The sequence below is a fragment of the Nelumbo nucifera genome, chromosome 3 (assembly GCF_055504915.1).
Source record: "Nelumbo nucifera cultivar China Antique chromosome 3, China Antique-T2T, whole genome shotgun sequence".
Taxonomy (NCBI): domain Eukaryota; kingdom Viridiplantae; phylum Streptophyta; class Magnoliopsida; order Proteales; family Nelumbonaceae; genus Nelumbo; species Nelumbo nucifera.
The window spans coordinates 41646531-41660980 of record NC_142651.1 but is presented as its reverse complement, the minus strand read 5'-3'; the positions used below and the strand labels follow the sequence as shown (position 1 = coordinate 41660980).

General features: G+C 40.0%; 1 long non-coding RNA gene across 1 annotated transcript; it reads left to right on the top strand.

Moving 5' to 3' along the window:
* Nucleotides 1-6633: 6633 nt before the first annotated feature.
* On the top strand, nucleotides 6634-11568 carry LOC104603951 (uncharacterized). Its single transcript, XR_736294.3, has 4 exons — nucleotides 6634-10136; nucleotides 10217-10395; nucleotides 10681-10732; nucleotides 11303-11568. It is a non-coding gene; the product is annotated as an uncharacterized LOC104603951 (long non-coding RNA).
* Nucleotides 11569-14450: the final 2882 nt, after the last annotated feature.

The window sequence follows — 14450 nt, the reverse complement described above, 5'->3', positions numbered from 1 at the left end:
TCAACTCAAGTTTAAACCTAATAAATATTATATATAATATTTTTATTTTTTATAGATAATTTACCTTACATTCGAGTTCAAGCCAAACTCGAACATATAAACTTTTGAATCAAGCGGAACTTACACTCAAGTCTCTGACTTAAATCGAAACTCAGATTTTTAACAAACCAAATTTGAATAACCAGATATTAGACTCAGCTCGGCTCAAATCTTCTCCTAATCTCTGCTTGTACAGAAACGTGAGCTTCTTGTTAACTTGCCAAGGATGAAATGAAATTCTATTAATGCTAGTGATGTCGCGTGGTATATTACCTTTCTTCTTGTGGTTTACGTTACAAAATGTCATGACCACCACGGCAATGGGCTGGGCCCAAAATCAGCATTTGTCGGATGGTCACTTTATTTATTGTCCTTCGGGAAAAAAAACAGGGGCTATACTATTATGTGACATCTGCGCATACAAATCAAATAGCTGATATACTTACCGAATGGTGATCTATCGATGATTGATCCACCACAAACACATGCAATACAAGACAATTCTGTGTATACCGTGATTCTTAGCCCAATATGAAATTGCAAAATCAAGTGGCATTGAGATCAATCTCAGTTCTCAAAAGGTATCAAAATAAAGAACAATATGACTAGATCTATTTCTTGAGATCAGCTGAAAGCAAAATGAGTTATTGAAACAAATTATGATTTATCATCAGAAAAGTTGTATCAGGAAATTGGGCTCCAAGTTCACCGAGCTCAATTTAGGGCTGGGGCTGCACCAAAGAGAATTGTAATTTGGGCTTCATCAGTAATTCTAGGCCCACAAACACGACGGTAACTAATGTGATAATAATGAAAATCAAAAGCCCAATACCTCAAATTGTCACCAAAATAGCCCCCTTGGCCCTTGCCCTGTTGATGGTCATTTACTTAAAAGTGACCATCTCTACAGCAAAATTTGGTTCAACAGAACAAGTTAATAGAATTTTAAAAATCTGTTCATACTTATGATATGATTGATGATCATATATAGTGATAGAAAACTTGGGGCCCGTTTGGTTTAGAGGAATAGGGGCCATTCCGATTCCAATTGTTTGGTTGGGAAGAATCAGAATCTCATTCCCATTCTTGCTGGGATGACATTCTCCCATTTGAGGGAATGGTCATTCCCTCCCCTTCCCTTGGGAATAAGGCTCAAAGTATTGACATGTATTGGCCCATATCGGTCAATACGTATCATTCTGGGACCCCTCCAATACGCCCCTACAGTGGGTGTATCGGAGGTCTGACCGGTTCAGGGGTTAGAGGAGACCTAAACCAGCCCCCTGAACTAATTGCGAAAAAAATAAAAAAAAGGGACCAAAATGTGTATCGATTCGCCCGATATGCCCCTATCGGCGTATCGGGCGTATCGATATTTTGAACTTTGCTTGGGAATGAAATGCCATTCTAACTTATTCCAATTCTAATTCTGACTCCTATCTGAACCAAACAGGGGAATAAACCATTTCAATTCTAATTCCAAGGGATTTTGATTTTGATTTCAACTGTGAACCAAATGGACCCTTAAAATAATCAGAGAAAAATCTTGGAATGTTAGTGTGGCTCAAGAAGCCAAGAATACAATAGAACCTGGATAATCAATTTTCCATTATAGTATCTTTGTATGGTTGTTTTGATGATGTGTACTATCAACTTTGATTGAAGGAATGGATATTCCTTTCTCTTGGGAGACCTTGGTTGGGAAATCCAGAGTCAAGCTTCATCAAGACATGTCTAGAGCGGTGAAGTTAAGGCCATTCTGGTTCACTGTTCTAGTCCCTCATTCTGCCAATGAAAACATGCATCCAAAATTCGATCAGATTTGAAGACCTCATATTCAAATTCCAAGCGTAATGGACTTGGATCGGATTTGGATTTAATTCGACTTTGTTTTAATTTTTTAAAATACCAAAAAAATAAAAATTCAATTACTTTTCAACTTTTATATATAATAAATTAATATAAATATAACATACTAAAGTTATTATGTATTTAAATTCATGTATAATATAATATATAGAATATATTTTTATAATTTTATATATAATTATATAAAATTTATATATTAAAATCAATAAATATTTTAAAATAATTGGATTTTAATTGGATCAGATGAGGTCAAATTCGAATATGATTTGATTATTAATTAGATGTATATTATAACATCTAAATCCAATCTGATTACATAAATACATCATTTGAATATGAGATAATCAAATTGGATGTTGGATTGGCCTCGGATTTTCAGGTATCATTAAAAGCCTTGCCATGAGCATTATTTTTTCAAAATGAAAAATCAGCCCATGACCCAAAAATTGAGATAACCTGTGGCATGGAAAATAATTGTGCCCCATGTTTCCCATTTTCATTCTTTAGAGAAGCTATGTGCCAGCTAATGAGGGCGGATTTGGCCCTCCAATGATATTGTGACACATGACACCTCAGAACAACTATGTGACACCCGAAACCACTTTGGCAACAACTTGCCTTAGCCAAGTTGATGGTGTCCCACCTAGCGGCCTGGCACAGGCGCGGCCTAGCACAGGTGCAACCTGGCACATGCACGACCTGGTGGCCTGGCACAGGCATGAGTTGGCAGCCTGGCACTGGCGTGACCTAGCAGCTTGGCCCAGGCATGACCTGGCACGACCTGGCAGCCTGGCACTGGCGTAACCTGGCGGCCTGGGAGACATGTTCGGCGACAAATTCGGCATGCATATCCAAACACTCCCACAATCCTTAGAAGTTGGCCCACGTGTCGAACGATCTGGAGGGTGGTCAACGTGCATGGTGGTTACCTCCAGGAATCTCGAACCACTTAGACGACCTCGCAGAAATCTCGGATATGGTGCGTGAAGCCCACGCCAAACAATGCCTATATAAAGGCACCAACCCCAATGGTAAGTAAGCAAGTAAGCAAATTCTAGCTCTCATACTTTGTGATTTTTAGCTCGCAGTCTACTATGAGAGTATTGACTTAAGTATCGAAGCGACCTCGCCGGTTTACCCACCCTGGGTCCTTTGACATTTGGTTCCTTGCAGGTCTTTAAAGAGCAACGAAGCTCATCAATCTAGCTCGTCACCAGGCAGCTTGACACCTCATAGTCAGCTCGCCGCCAGGCTGCTCGGCACCTGGTCAGCTTGACACCTAACAGGCAACTTGGCACCTGGTTAGTCTGGCACCTCACAGGCAGCTCGACACCTAGGCCGCTTGACACCTCACAGGCAGCTCGGCACTAGACCTGTTCATGGGCCGGCCCGGCCCGACCCGACCCCCGGACGGGCTTGAACAGGCTTTTTGGCCCGCGGGCTTAAACTCGGGCCAAAAAGCTCGGCCTGCATAAAATTCGAGCCGGGCTCGGGCTTTGCCAAAATAGCCCGGCCCGATCTATAGTTAAACCTAAGTAAAAACCCTATGTGATGTCTATTTGAATAAATTTTTTGATTTGAGAAGGTCATTGATTCACTTGTAGGCTCATTGTTCATTTAAATAGGGGAAAAAAACATCTAAATTAAAATAAAAAATGTCCATTTGAATAGGGAAAATTTTGAATTTCTTTTATTAGGTCGGGCTTCGGGCTCGGGCTTCGGGCTTTTTATCAGGGCCGGGCTCGGGCCCAAGTTATAGGCCCATTGGTCGGGCCGGGCTCGGGCTCAGGCCTAACAGTTTTCTGTTAATAAAGAATCAAAGCCCGGCCCGAGCCCAGCCCGGACCGGCCCATGAACAGGTCTACTCGGCACCTGGTCAGCCCGACACCTCACAAGCAGCTCAGCACCTGGTCAGTCCGGCACCTCACAGGCAGCTCGCCACCTGGTTAGCTCGGCCCCTCATAGGCAGCTCGACACTATAGTCAGCTCGCCACCTAGCCTGCCCAGCTCGACTCAACTCGACAGCCAAAGTTCTCCACTTCGGCCTGAGTCATCGGCCACTTGGAAGCAGACCAAATGACGAGGTACTTCGCACTAAAAATTGGCCATCACCCAAAAATCAACACATCAATTGGCGCCATCTGTGGGAAACGCTACAAAAAGCTAAGTTTTCATCCTCCGAAAGGCTAAGTCCTCTTCTTCCGAAAAACTAAGTTCTCACCTTTTAGAAACTAAAAACTCTCACTTTCTAGTTTCCATTTTTTATGAACTCAAAGACTATGCAGGAAGTTGACGACCAACAGACTAAGCAGCTCTACCAACTTTATTTCAACTCAGATAAAGCCTCATCACTCTTCTTCACGAGGTACCCTCTACAAAGATGAGCTCTTCGTGGCTTCCACGGGAGTAAGCGGCCAACAGACTGCATGGATGCCCTTGCTGGTCGAGCCTTCCAAGGCTCCCGTGCGAGCTGGTGACCTAAAGTCAATAGTGCTGCCCCCGTAAGTCGAGCTCCTAGTAGCTTCTTGTAGGAGTGGGTAACCGACGTCACTAACGAGGCTGATGCAACGCAGTCGTAGCTCTAAGGCGCTGACCTGGCGGCCCAGGTGCGGCCTGGTTGCCTGGCCCATGTGCGGCCTGGTAGCCTAGCACATGCGCTGACCTGGCAGCCTGGCCTAGGCACTGACCTGGTGGCCTGGCACGGGTGCCGACCTGGTGGCCTGGCCCAGGCGCAAACTGGGATCTGATAAAAGACCTCGACACTCCGATAAGTCTTAGTCGGCTCCTCGGCATGGGCACATATGTCTCAGTCGCCTCCTCGGCATGAGCACATAAGAGATAGTTGCCTCTTCAGCATGGGAAAAATCAAAGATCAAGGAGAGTGGACTACGAGTCGCTCCCAAAGCCTAAGGGCTAAAATACCACATAAGACCCAGTCGTCTCTTCGGCATGGGAAAGATCAAGGAGAGTGGACTATGAGTCGCTCCTAGAGCCTAAGGGCCAAAATACCGAACTAGCGAAGACCTCCTCACCATATAAGACCCAGTCGCCTCTTCGGCATGGGCAAAATCAAGGAGCAGACCGTGAGTCACTCCCAGAGCCTAAGGAATTGAATCGACGCTTACGAGCTCATCGAATTATTCATTCCGGGCCAAAAGGAGAAATCTACTCCCTTCACTGAGTTACTTTCGGCTCGGGAGTGGGGGGGAAAATGATGAGGGTGGATTTGGCCCTCCAATGATATTGTGACACATGGCACCTCAGAATAACTAGGTGACACCCGGAACCACTTTGGCAACAACTTGCCTTAGCCAAGTTGATGGTGTCCCACCTGGCGGCTTGGCACAGGCACGGCCCGGCACAGGTGCGACCTGGCCCTTGCGCGACCTGGCGGCCTGGCACAGGCACGAGTTGGCAGCCTAGCATTGGTGTGACCTGGCGTCCTGGGAGACGTGCTTGGCGACAAATTCGGCATGCATATCCAAACACTCCCACAATCCTTGGAAGTTGGCCCACGTGCCGAACGATCCGGAGGGTGGTCAACGTGCATGGCGGTTACCTCCAGGAATCTCGAACCACTTAGACGACCTCGCAGAAATCTCGGATATGGTGTGTGAAGCCCACTCCAAACAATGCCTATATAAAGGCACCAACCCCAATGGCAAGTAAGCAAGTAAGCAAATTCTAGCTCTCATACTTTGTGATTTTTAGCTCGCAGTCTACTATGAGAGTACTGACTTAAGCATTGGAGTGACCTCGCCGGGTTAGCCACCCCGGGTCCTCTGACATTTGGTTCCTTGCAGGTCTCTAAAGAGCAACGAAGCTCATCAATCCAGCTCTTCACCAGGCAGCTCGACACCTTATAGTCAGCTCGCTGCCAGGCTGCTCGGCACCTGGTCAGCTCGGCACCTCACAGGCAGCTCGACACCTGGTCAGCCCGGCACCTCACAGGCAACTCGCCATCTGGTTAGCTCGGCACCTCATAGGCAGCTTGACACTATAGTCAACTCGCCACCTAGCCTGCCTAGCTCGACTAAGCTCGGCAGCCAAAGTTCTCCACTTCGGCCTAAGTCATTGGCCACTTGAAAGGAGACCAAATGACGAGGTACTTAGCACCAAAAATTGGCCATCACCCAAAAATCGACACATCACCAGCAATTATAAACCACTGTCCTACGTCTTTAAAACTGCCAACATAGATGCTTATCGATGGAATAAACATATATATTGGCGGTATATGACTACTGAAACAGAGCTTTTTCAAAGAATGAAAATGAAGTAAGATAGGGCACGATTATATGATATTTTATTGTATTTTATGATTTTCTTAATATATTTTATTTATTGACTATATCAATTTGATGAAATTATTAGACACTCTGTACTTTTTTATATTACTATTTTATTTTATTTTTTAATTTTATAATTTTTAAATTCCGCTTATTTAGAAGCTCCAAGTTCTTTTCTCATTTTTGCACAATTACCTACTCAATTCAGCAATTAGTTTTAAATAGGTGTTAATTGCTTATTTTAAATTTTCTTATTAATATAGGACCCACATGGTTGATTTGTGTTTTACTGACAGGCCAGGGTAGCATGGCACCCCTATTGGCTTTAAAATCCTCACAATTTTTACTTACATCCCACTTATATTTTAGCCTATACCCTGTGTTTATGTTATGTTTAGCTTGAAGGAAAAGATAAGAAAATAAAGGGAAATATAGGAAAGCATTTACAATCTTTGTATAGATTTCTTTACCTTTTCCTACTTTTTCCTTCAAACCAAACACAGCATTACTTCCCCAATTCTACCTGAGGTCCCTCTGGGCTCCGGCAAAAGATAGCGGTAAAATGTCCATTGCTTCGGCTGAAATGGGAGAGCAACTCTCTTGATGCAGTCAAGTTATAATGTTTGCTAGTTCTTAAATGGTATAACTCTTCTTGGGTCTCATCTATTCTTGGTGTGGATCTGATAGTTGGAGATGATTGAGGTGGTTCAACTCCATTTATTTTATCCAAGTTATGCCCGTCAACCTCTATATATGATTGGGGTGGTTCAACTCCATTTATTTTATCCAAGCTATGTCCCTCAACCTCTAAACTCAGTTGATTTTCTTTTAGAATTATAAAATTCATCTCTGAATTTGTTTTTCTGTATTTCTTTCTTGAAATATCTATAGTGTGCTTATCGAAAACCTTAAATTTTATGTTCAGTTCCATCCAAAACCTTTATTTATTAATTGAAGAAGCCCCAAATAAACTTATAAGTTGCTTTAGTCATCCATTTCTATTTACTCAACCAATTTAGTTTGAACTTGTTTGTCACTATCCTTTCTCCTCAAAGGATAGCTGTAACTAACTATGCCAGTTACCAAAACTCTGGACCTGGTCAGCTGTACACTTTTAGGTTCAAGATCTAGAGTTTGATAATTCCTGATTTGAGCTGTGGCTCCATCTCATCCACTGACATAGCTTGGGTCTCTCATTCAAGGTCCAGCTCGTAAATTTGTTTTTCTAAATGTGGATATTGGGTTCTGGGTTTAGGGATAATAAAAGATAAATACTCGGGATTTATTTCCAAGGAAACAATCATAGGTTTAGATCACATTTTGGAAATAGGATTATGTGTTTGTGTACATTGGCATGTTTTTGTTAGCAAACAATAATTTGGTTGAATGACTGGAGAATTAAGTACTGATGATTGATGGTTGCAATTGGTGATTCTTAAATCTAAGAATTAAGGAGTAATAAGGCGGTTCGGGCTTGGATGGGATAAACTATTTCAGATCTTTCTTTAAGAAAAATGGAAGGAGCAAAGAAAGGTCTAGAAAATAAAGAAAGAATGGATCTGCTGGAAATTTTCCAATGACAGAAAAGAAGTTTAAGTGGCTGACCCAAGAGCTGGGGATATAAAGAGTCTGATGGATTAGGGTTTGGGAACATTTAGAAGAGGAATTCGGTGCTGTTAGGGAAATGGTTGTGGAGATTACTGAAGGATAAGGACAAACTGTTGACAAAGGTGATTGATTATAAGCATCCATCCTCACTTTCTACCCTTTGTTAGAACCTGTGTTCTGGGGATCGGGTAAGATTTTTGGAACATGTGTGGGTGGGGAATTCACCACTTAAAGACCAGTTTCCTTTGTTATATATTCTCTTTTTAGTTACAAAAATGAGCCTATTTCCACCTTTCTATCCTCTTCTTCTCTAGGGCCTGAACTAAATTGGGCTTCAGAGACACTCAGATGTGGATAATGTCTTGCTTTGATCCAAATTCTCCAAAAGGTTCTGTTGGATCCCTCTAAGTTGGACTCTTGAATTTGGACCCTCTCTTCTTTTGGATCGTTTACTTGTGCCTCCTTCAAAGCACTTTCACATCCTTCTTCCAGTGGTGAATCTTGTTACCACTTATTTATTTCCTGCCTATTTGCTTCTTCTATTTGGGATTGGTTTCTTTCTTTGTTTGGCTGTAGGTGGACTCCCCCACCAAGTCTACAAAGTCTCTTTGATTCTTTTGCTGATTGCTGGACGAAAAAGAGGGGAAGAATATTGTAGAGATGCATAAGGGCAGCGGTTTGTTGGACAGTTTGGGTGGAAAGAAACCAAAGAATTTTTGCCAAAAAAGAGAGAAGTAAAGAGGCAATCATAGAAGTGATCACTTCTAGGGTGGTGCACTGGGTAAAAACAGTGGAGATATTCAAGGACAGCCATACAGAGACATTGCTAAACAATTGGAAGGAAATGACAGCATCTGCTTCAAGCAAAAGTGTTGCTCAGCCTCTATGGTCTCCACCTTGTGCAGATTTGTCATGCTAAACTTTGATGGAAGCAGTGAAGGTAACCCTGGTCCATCAGGGATTAGATGAGTTTTTAAGGACGAATAAAGGTTCTATCATTAGCATTGTTCTCAGGCCCAATTGGGGTGGGGGACTCGTTGCGTGCATTATGGCTTTGATGGAAGGTGTGAAAAGAGCTACGGAACTAAGTGTTAGCAAGCTGATCATTGAGGGAGATTCTAAGGTGGTAATAAATTGGTTAGGGATGGAAGTGATGGATTGTGAGCATACATTAATGAATGAAGGCACTTCACGTGGCTAACTCAGGGTATGGAGGTGAGAGTGCAATGGGTCAAAAGATGTGCCAATTCATTTGTAGATGAACTTGCTAAATAAGTAGGGGGAGTTGAAAGAGTTTACCTCCACACACTTTTGTAATTGAGTATTTCTCATTACTGAAAACTTCTGTTATTGATCAGAAAAATAAAAAATGGAGATAAAGCTGCAATGGGTGAAGAGGAGTGCTAATTCTTTTGCTGATGCACTTAGAAGGATAATTTTATTTTGGGATTTGTTGTAACCTGAACTTGTTTTTGGGGAGGGTTAAGAGAGTTTACCCCTCCCTTTACTTGTATTTGTTCTCTCTTAATTTCAATAAAAGTTTATGTTATTGATAAAAAAGTGTGGATCTCTAAAAGAAATTACGGAAAGTGTACTAGATTTGGAAATAATTAATATTCAAAGAAGATTGAGGCTGACTTGCACAGTCCTAATAGAAATAATGGACTTACCTCTGTTTAATCCCTTGGAAGTTGGAGTCCTATTAGCCAATGATGTACACAAAGTTGCATAGACTGTACATGATCCTACTACCTAACAATAAGAAGTCCAATAGGGTTCATGCAACTTTCCTTTCCAACTCCTACTTATACCCTACCAATTACTGAGTAGGTCTTATACAATTCCAGAAAACAAATCAGGAATCTACTTGAGTATTGAAACATTAAAGTAAAACCCTGAACTAGAAACTATGGCATTGGACTTGTAAGCTTCTTATAGGATTTTGATCCAATGCTTATATTACAGTCTTGTTTCATTCTGCCAAATGACATTCTCTACTTTTATCTGGTTCACAATCTTATTGGCCATGAAATTTAATATAGCTATTCAGTTGCCTTTTCTGTTAGAATTGTTATCTTGCTTGTTATCTGGAGCTTTTCAATCTTTATTATGAGAAATAGGTTCCCTGGTGTGATTTCCTAATATTTGACTTCCATTTTCTTTTAAAATATATCTTTGCAGTTTAATTAAAACAGTTTCTCATTTAATAAGCACGCAATGATGGTTGTGCTTAGATCATGCTTTCCTTTTTCCAGATGACAGAATGCAAAGGAAAAGCTGTTCAACCTATTGTTACAGTTGTCTGGCTGTTGGCAGCTTATATCAGCACAGGTTAACCTTTTCTCTTTATTAAGTTTAAATATTTTCAGTTTGAGGTTGTTGATTATACTACCCTTTTTCCTGTTTAACAGATTGACAAGGCTTCAAAGACCAAGATTAAAACAATATCAAATGATCACCAATTGGATGAAACTGAAGATGACGGTGATGATGTAGATGAATGTGTATGGGAAAGAGTAAGAATTATCACAAAGTGATAGTGAGGACAATAATTAAGAGAATAATAGGATAAAGCAGTTTATGTGCCAAAGTAAGTTCCTTTATTTTCCTCCTTTTTTTGTATTGATTGTTATTAGTGATAAATGTATAAAATTAGGTGCATAGATTTTTTAAGGGAGTAATTTATTTACGATTCTTGAAATAGAGTACTAAAGTGTTCCAGGCCAATGCTGCTTTGGCTAAAAATAAAAAAGTCTTGTTTTAATCTGTGCATTGTTTGCAATTGTTTACTTGTTTATTTGTTTTTTCTGTAACTACATCTGATGAGATTATCTGACTGAAATTATGGTTCTAACCAATGTTTTAAAACATGGAGGTGTAAGAGAGGCATTCTCCACTACCTAGAGGCATGAGGCGTAGTTCAGAAGGTAAGAGGCATAAGCTTTCCAAACACAAGGAGGGGAATGAGGAGGAAGAAAAAGGATGAAGTGGAAGGAGGATCTCATTTTTCCTTCCCTTTTCTTTTTTTTTTCTTTCCTTTTTTTTTTCTTTTTTGTCTTTTTATATGAGATGTGTGTGAGGCACCAGCACTCATGAAAAAGGCATATGAAGCATACACCTCAAAGGTGCCAATGCCTTTGACATGTGCCTTTGGGTGTTTTGGGGGCACTTTGCCTGGAGGCACGCCTCTAGGCGTATGCCTCCTATGCCTTTTAAAACACTTCTTCTAACCCATTAGAGGTGCTCAATCTCTATGAAGAGGCATAGGTTCTTGATTTATAGGGCTGGTTCTCTCTTGAGTTCCTTTTTTGTGCTGTATTGTCAAGTACACTAGACTTTGAGTTTTGCTCGTCACTAATGTAATATTATGGGGCTTCTTTTGCCTTTCACCAACTGGTGTATAATTTTGCACTGATTAAATAAAAATTATAAATGCTATGACTCTACAAATGGTTGTATTAGTTGGACTTTCCTAACTGTTGATTTGTCATTTGCAGTTCAAAATTTATGCCAGAACAATTCTTCAGCTACTTTCTCATCATTTCCCTCACCTGTATGGTTCACTTCTTATGGCAATCTTCTATCAATATTATTCAAGCTTTCCTGTCTTGGTCTGCAAATGTTATTTTAATATTTTTGTACTATTCTCTGATCACCAAGTGGGAAATATTTTTGTTTTTTTTTTGTTTTTTAATTTCTTTTGGACAAATTGATATCAGTTGAATGTTAGTTTTTGTGATTGTGCTTTATGGTTTTGAACCAATCTTACCTCTCAGAACAAAACGTAATTCTGAACCAATCTTATCATTCATTGTGCTTGATGCAGGTAACCCTTTAATTCTTCTATTTATTTTAAAGATCCTTTAATTGGGTACATAAAATGGTTGCTACTTGCTCAGGCTGTGTAAAATGAATCTTCTATCTATAAACTGTTCCCGCATCCATATCAACAAAGACAATACGTCTTGTACTAGGAATATCTCCCCATGAATTACAAAGAAGATATTCCCAATGCATGCATATAGTGTTCGGTGGGTATAGATGTGGAAACAGTTTGCAGGTAGGAGATCCGAGCTCATGTGGAATGGAATTAGACAGTTAAAAACTGATGTCTCCCAGCTTAATTGTTTGTTTGTCAAACTTGTCACGTGTCCCCAAACTTTCCATAACTTCGGCCTTTCACTAGAAGAAAAAGCAATAGGCTTTTTGGTTCAGCGAACTGAGCTTAAACATGATATCAACTATGTTTTTCCCCGGTTTTCATAGTAAACAACTCTTATTTGATTCTGAAAATAGTATACTTTAGCCATGGTTTTGAAAACCGGACTTGACCCATCCAGGCAGCTGGTTTTGTTTCACCTTAAAATCGTTTCTGGGCAAAAAACTGTTGAATTGGTTAGTGGATCTGTTGGTCCGCACAGTCAAACTGTTGACCCGAATAACTATTTTGTCCATTTTATATATTATTTACTTTTTAAGTCAGAACAGGCCATCCATTCAAACTGGACAGTTGGATTGTTTGTCACGGGAACCGGTGGCCAAACAGTTCTATGTCCAGTCTAATTTTTAAAACATTGAGTTGAGCTGGTAAATAAGATGATTTTTAAAAACTAAAAAATAGTTTTTAAAACCATTCTGGAGCATCAGCATGGATATGAGGGTGGTCTTTCCTTTCTTCAACCTTATCCTGATATGTTTGGATATATTAATACATAGTTTTTTTGAAACATTTAATAGATCTCAATTGTCTTCTCCAACCCAAGGTTCAAAATATCTATATGCCTGATACGTCGGTAGAGGTGTATCGAGTAGTATCAGTAGTTTTTTTGTTAATTTTTTTTTCAAATCTGGTTCAGAGGGGCCGGTCCACCCGTTGAACTGGTCAAAATCCCAAAACACTCTATGGAGAGGCATATCGGGAAGCCCCCAATATAATATGTATCGGTCGATACGGCCCAATATATATCAAAATTTTGAACCTTTCTCCAATCCCATGATCATTACGAGATATGGGGATAAGTGTGTATCGATATTCTAATCTTTATTTATCAAAGTTCAAAGTATCAATACGTATCGGCCATATCGGTCAATACGTATCATATCAGGAACTTCCCGATATGCTTCTACATAGGGTGTATCGGGGTTTTGACTGCTTCAGGGGTGGACGGACCTTAGGCTGGCCCCTCTAAACTAGATTTGAAAATAAAAACTATGGACATGCCTTTACCGATGTATCAGGTGTATTGATATTTTGAACCTAATTAGCAACATGTGGCAAATGAAGGTGATCCCAAACTCTAATTCCTGATCATGTGATGTAACCTCTTGTTTGCTTTCTAGCCATTGATATGAAGAATATATACAATCTGGAAGTGGAAGCTAATCGGTAATCCTACTCTTACCGTCCTACGTCCTACCTGTTTCATCTTTCTTTTCCAGAGTGCAGAAGTTCTAAATATGATGAAAACAACGAACAACGAGGACAGACTGTTGGACTTCTATCAAGTCCTTGACAAACTAATCTTATCAACCCAAAACAAAAATTGATTGGTGCCACTCGGATATCCATTGCAACTAGACCTGTTTATGGGCCCAACTTTATACTGTCTCAGGCTTGGGTTTTGGGCCGGGCTCATTAAAATTTTGATAAAAGTCAAACCCGAGCCCGGTCCATGAACAAGTCGAATTGCAACCATCTTTCAGAGTTTTAGAGGCTTCAATAAGGGTGTTCACGGTTCAGTTAATTGAATCATGGGCAATTTTTGCAAACTGAATTGGTGGTACCAGTTTTTCCATTTCTTCAAACTGAAACCGAACCGGTACCATTGGTTAACCGGTCTGTTAGTTTCGGTTTTTGAATTGTTCGGTTCTTCGGTTTTTTATATTTATAATATGTATTATATAAATATATGTATAATATTATATTATAAATAAAAAATTATATATAATATATTATAAATATTTTAAAAATATATAATATATTTATAAATAGATAATTATAAATATAATATAAGTATATATATATATATATAATGAATATATATTTATATATAGCATGTGACATATATTAAATATATACATATAAATATATATACTGGTCGGTTCGGTTAACCACATTTTGTGGTTTGGTTTTTCGGTTTTTCATGGACACCCCTAGGCTTCATCTATTGCAGGTTGGTCAAAGCTAATTTAGGAGATTGCAAGCTAGCTATTGACTTGTTATCAAAGGGAGCTTTATTTATCAACGTTTTCGAACCGCCGTTGACCTAGACAGTTGGACCGTTCGGCTTGGGAACCGTCCAGGCAAGCGGTTCCTTTTTACCCCAAACTCGGAATCTGATAAAAAACCGTTGAAAAAGTCAACAAACCATTGACCTGGGTGATCGAACCGTTGATCCATTCAACGAGTTTTGACCATTTTTTTATTTTTTATTTTTTATTTTAATTTTATTGTCAGAACAGACCATCTGTTCAAACCAAACGGTTGGACCATTAACCCAAAAACCGGTGCTCAAAACGGTTCCGTTTCCGGGTCGTTTTTTAAAACGTTGTTATTTATTGCTTAAAAAAGGCTTGCTTCTTTGCTCAAGATGCGATCAAGCTATGCAATGGTCAAGTATAAACTGTAAAGCTGTCCTGTGTAAA